This window comes from Saimiri boliviensis, chromosome 12, assembly GCF_048565385.1.
Source record: "Saimiri boliviensis isolate mSaiBol1 chromosome 12, mSaiBol1.pri, whole genome shotgun sequence".
Lineage (NCBI taxonomy): Eukaryota > Metazoa > Chordata > Mammalia > Primates > Cebidae > Saimiri > Saimiri boliviensis.
Genome location: NC_133460.1, coordinates 90,326,927 through 90,332,926, shown reverse-complemented (window position 1 = coordinate 90,332,926; position 6,000 = coordinate 90,326,927).

Sequence of the window (6,000 nt, the reverse complement as noted above, 5' to 3'; positions counted from 1 at the left end):
CTGTTGTGGGGATTGATGGCGCCCCTCACGTCCCACGGCAAACCCCTCCGTTAATTTGCTCATACGGTCCCACTTTGTTTAGTCATTCCTTCCTAGTCATCCCCTCCTGTCCTGTACCCCTGTTAGGCCGAGATATTCTTGCCAAACTCCACGCCAACATCACCTTCCCTCCTATCACCAACTGCAGCTTCCTAGCGCTACTCCACAGCTCAGACCCTACGCCAACTCCCACTAACTCTCCTTCCCTCCTCCCGGACGTCAACCCTCAGGTCTGGAACACTGAAACACCCACAATTGCAAAACACCACCAGCCTGTCAAAATTTCCCTTAAGGAACATTCTCCCAGATTCCTCTGTCGTCCCCAGTTCCCCATCTCCAGGAAGCATCGCCTTGGACTTTCTCCCATCGTTAACAGACTCAAAGGTCGTGGCCTCCTCATCCCCATCAACTCCCCATGTAATACTCCCATCCTCCCTGTTCGCAAACCGTCTGGAGAGTATCGACTGGTCCAGGATCTCCGCCTGGTCAACGATGCCGTCATCCCCATACACCCGGTTGTCCCCAACCCCTACACCTTGCTCTCAAAGATCCCCTCCAACGCTGCTTTCTTTTCAGTCCTGGATCTCAAGGATGCCTTCTTCACCATTCCCCTTCACCCTGATTCGTACTTCATTTTCGCCTTCACCTGGGAGGACCCGCACACGGACCTTTCTCAACAACTCACTTGGACGGTCCTCCCCCAGGGCTTCAGGGACAGCCCTCACTTATTTGGGCAAGCTCTGGCCGCTGACCTCCTTGACTGCAACCTCGCTCCTTCTGTTGTCCTTCAATATGTTGATGACCTGCTGGTCTGCTCCCCCAGCCACCCTGAATGTATTCGGGCCACCACCCTCTTGCTGAACTTTCTAGGCGCGAGGGGGTACCGCGTATCCCTCAAAAAGGCCCAAATAGCCACCCCCTCTGTAACCTACCTGGGCCTGCAAATAACTCCTGGGAAAAAATCTATCACAGCTGACCGCTTGCAGGCCCTCAGGTCCCTCCAACCGCCCCAGACGGCAGCAGAAATACTCTCCTTCCTGGGAATGGTTGGGTTCTTCCGCCACTGGGTCCCAAATTTTGCCCTCCTGGCAAAACCATTATACCAAGCCGCCGCGGACACTCCTGAGGGACCGTTGTCCTCTCCAGGCGTGGTCGCACGAGCCTTCCACACCTTACTCCAAACTCTATGCGCCTCCACAGGCCTGGCCTTACCAAACCCTAGCCTCCCCTTCCACCTGTACACTGACGAAAGGGCTCATGTGGCCCTAGGAGTCTTAGTGCAGCCCGTTGGCCCCACCCTTCTTTCCTTAGCCTATCTCTCTAAGCAGCTGGGACCCACCGAAAGAGGGTGGCAACCTTGTCTCCGGGCACTGGCGGCAGCCGCTATTCTCACTCCAGAAGCCCTCAAGATAAATTTGCAGCAGCCACTTCAGGTCTTCTCCCCCCATAAGCTCCGAGAACTCCTTTCCCATCAGTCCTTGCCACATCTGGGACCTTCTAAAATCCAGCTCATGCATCTACTTTTTATAGAAAATCCCAACATTACTCTTTCCCACTGTCCTGCCCTAAACCCGGCCACCCTCCTTCCTAATCCCGCTGCTCCCTCCCTGGAGCATAGCTGCCCCGAGGTTCTATCTGAGGCCCAGTCCCCCCGATCAGATCTACAGTCTACCCCCATAGAGGCAGCCGTAACCCTCTTCGTAGACGGCAGCTCTTTCTCACGTCCCTCCAAACCTCGCGCAGCTGGGTATGCCGTCGTCACCCACTCTGAAGTCATTGAAACCCGCCCCTTACCTTTAGGTACCACCTCCCAACAGGCAGAGCTTGTCGCGCTCACCCAAGCTCTTAAATGGGCAAAAGACAAAATTGTCAACATCTACACAGACTCCAAGTATGCCTTTCTTATTGCACATTCTCACTGTATGATCTGGAAAGAAAGAGGGTTCCTCACCACCAAGGGTACCCCGGTAATCAATGGCAAGCTTGTCGCTGGCCTCATCGAGGCCATCCAACTGCCCAAACAAGTAGCCATCATTCATTGTCGGGGACATCAGTCCTCGGGGTCTCCTGAGGCACTCGGTAATGCATTTGCCGACAGGACAGCAAGGAACACTGCGCAAAACTGTCCACCCCCAGCCAAAATATGTTTTCTATCTCATTGTTACAACCCCCAGTATTCTGACACCGAACTCCAAACCCTGCAACAAACCCCTGGTGTTGCCTTCAGGGATGGATGGGCCTTTAAGCATAACCTACTTATCCTTCCCCAGTCCCAGAAAACCACTATCATACAGGACATCCATAACTCGCTCCATATTGGACCAAAAGCCTTACTTCACTTCCTTACACCTCTGCTACACCCCAGTGGACTTGCTCAAACTATCCACCAAGTCCACGCAAGCTGCTCCACGTGTGCAAAGACCAATTCTCAAGGGGCGTGTCACCTCCGCCAGCAACTTCACCAACTTCGCGGGTTTCTACCGGGTCAGGACTGGCAGATAGACTTCACCCATATGCCTAAACACAAACGCTTTAAGTATTTGTTAACCCTGGTTGACACTTTTTCAGGATGGATAGAGGCTTTCCCTACCACCTCTGAGTCGGCTGACCAAGTAGCCCACCATCTGATCCAGGACATCATTCCTCGTTTTGGACTCCCGGCTACCATCCAGTCCGACAACGGTCCTGCCTTTATCTCCAAAGTCACTAATGCGGTCTCTACCTCCCTAGGAATCCAGTGGAAATTCCACGCGGCCTACCATCCTCAATCTTCTGGTAAGGTGGAACGGGCCAACGGGCTCATCAAGGAGCAGCTCACCAAACTCTCCTTAGAACTCCGACAGTCGTGGATCACCCTGCTTCCCTTAGCCCTTGCCAGGTTGCGGGCACGTCCACGGGGCTCATCACAGCTCAGCCCGTTTGAACTCCTTTACGGGCGCCCCTTTTTGCTGTCCACCCCTCCACCTCCAAACACAACCCCTTTAGAAAACTATCTCCCCTACTTCACCCTCCTCAGAAACCTCCTCAGGGAACACGCCAACTCCTCCATACCCCATCCCTCTAATTCTCCTACCAGTTCCAAGGGTATCTCCCCTGGTGACTCAGTCCTCATAAAAACCCTTACCCCAAAGCCCCTAGTTCCTCGGTGGGAGGGTCCTTACACAGTTATCCTCGCCACCCCTTCAGCCATTAAGGTCGCACAAATCCCGTCGTGGGTCCACCTGTCCCGAGTGAAGAGGTGCCCTGATGGCTCTCTCTCTCCCCGCTGGGAGTGTACTCCTACTGGCCCTCTATCTCTCAAGCTTACCAAAACTTAGCTCCTCTCAGTATGTCTGGAGATTCTTCCTTACTGAAAACTATACCAAAACACAACATATCTGTGACCCTCCCCCTTACTCTCACAATTATCTTCTAGCCACCACTGACTGCCCCACAACGGGGTGCTCACGCCCCATACAGCTCAACTTTTCTAGGTTTTACAATTCCAGGGTCCCCTTCCCTGTTCTCTGCTACCATTACAGACAACCTAAACCCTGTAAGACTTCTACCTGGCATTCTTGTCTGGGTTGTGTCTGGATGAACTCCTGTGCCCTGGAAAAAACTCTGAAAAAAGGCAGAAACAGTCTCTCACGTCTAACCAAAACTGACGCACTCAATTCCCAGGGCGCCCCTACGGGAGACGACCAATTCACTCTGCCCATTCCCGACCCTTGGGACCCAAGATGGACCAGCCCCCAAAAGGCAGCACTCTATGACTTCCCAGGGCAATCGTACCCCTCCTCACACCTTTACATATGGCGCGCTTATGTGCTCACTTCTGTAAGCGCCTCTATACAAAAGCAGGAACAAGTGCTAACCACCCAACTCCAATCCCACAATACTCCCTTTTCCTGGATAGCCCTCCTCAGGGAGGGGTTAGCACTTGCTAACCAGTCCGGACTTACTAATTTAACCTCCTGCCTTCTGTGTGCCACTCTAGGACAGACTCCTCTCGTTGCGGTACCAGTTCCCTTTCCGCGTAATGCTCCGGGATCATCTATCCCCTTTACTCCCATTCCTAACGTACAACTCTATGCCTTACCTGAGTCTCAGCTCCCGGCCTGCTACTCCCTAGGCCACAATTATTCCCATTGTAACTACACCAGACAGGTTTCGACCGACCTAACCGCTCCACGAGGCATTTTCTTCTAGTGCAATGGCACCCTAACCAAAAACCTGTCCTCTAGCCAACCTCCAACCCTCTTATGCCTTCCAGTCACCGTAGTACCTCGACTCACTGTCTACTCTCCGGCCAAGTTCCTCTTACTACAGGTCCCACAGGCTCCGTCTCATCGCACCCGAAGGGCGGCCTTCCTCCCGGTGGCTGTGGGCCTGTCCCTTGCAGGCTCCGCGCTGGCCGTGGGGTTAGGAGAAGGGGCATTGTTCCATTCTCACCAAGCTCTGGCTTGCCTTTCCTCACAACTTCAGGCAGCCATCGAGGACTCAGCGGAGTCTCTAACATCTTTCCAACGACAGATCACCTCGGTCGCCCAGGTAGCCCTACAAAATCGGAGGGCGCTGGATCTACTTATGGCAGAGCGTGAAGAAACCTGCATCTTCCTACAAGAGGAATGCTGCTACTATGTCAACGAATCTGGACTGGTAGAAACGCGAATCGAAAATCTCCAAAAAATCAAAACCAGCCTCCAGAATTACAAGTTCTCAACAGAAGCCTCCGCATAGTGGTCGTCTTCCATGTACACCCTCCTATCCCCATTACTCGGTCCCTTACTGGTTATCTGTCTTGTTCTGCTCATTGCTCCTTGTTTTTTCCAGTTTCTCCAACGGCGGTTCCAAGAACTAACCCGAGTTACCATCAACCAGATAATGCTACAACCAGTCTTCCACGATAACACCATACCAACACCAGCCCCCCGGAAACAATCACGTCACTTCCCACCCACCAACCTCCATGGAAAGCTACGCCCTTCTGCCCACTTCCCAAACCCCCTAAAGAAAATCAGATCCCTCCGCCGCCCATTTTCAGCAGGAAGTAGCCAGAACGACCTCGTCGCCCTTTTTCCCTTTTTAGGGAGTCGGGAATGTTAGGTAGAAAGGGCCCATTCCCCATGCCCGGGACCCACATCCAGCGGACCGCCTCCGGAGCCCATCCCCTCTTGCCACATGGCTCTTCCTTCTTCTTTGTTTAACCTCCACCAGTCACTCCATAACACCTCACCTGTACTCCCCACCTTAGCCCGCCAAAGCTAAGCCAATCCCTGCACTCCACAATACTCCCCCTTCGCCCATGCCCAACCGCCACCAATCACTTCACAACGCCTTGCCTAAACAGGCCGCCGCCCCTATAAAAACCCTCTCCGGCAGCTGCTGGGTGCAGCTCTTCCCTCTCCCGCTCGAGTTGCCCGCAAACCCCAATAAACCTGGACTCGGCTTAACAACTCCTCACTCTCATTTGCTTTGGGAAGGGTCTCTGCGGGTCGCACAAAGGTAAAGCAGAGGCTCTCGGTATTTCACTTATAACCACATGGTTCTCACCATTTCTGTCCTTTGCATGAGGGCTTTTTGTGGCCACTGAAGCTGGCTGAACACCCTGCTCCCCAGACACATGCACATATATACACTGAGTCATACATGCACATAGTGGGCCTGAAGTCAGGGCATTAACATCTCTGCTAGTAGCCGTTGAACAATGATGGACTCTAATCCCAGTGCATCTTCTACGCTGTCTCCCAAAGCTCTCTAGTAAATTTCAATGGTTAACCATGGTAATTCACTTAATAATTCACCCACGCTTCTTCAGCTTTCTTCCCTGCCCTTTCTCCCTTCTCCAAATAAACTTCTTGCAATAGGATTGTCTGTGTTTGATTTCAGGGGAGTACAATCTAAAACAAAGGGTATGGATATGTTCAGTTTTGGTGATAGTGCTGGTTAACACCTCCCCCCATCACTGCCCCACAAGAC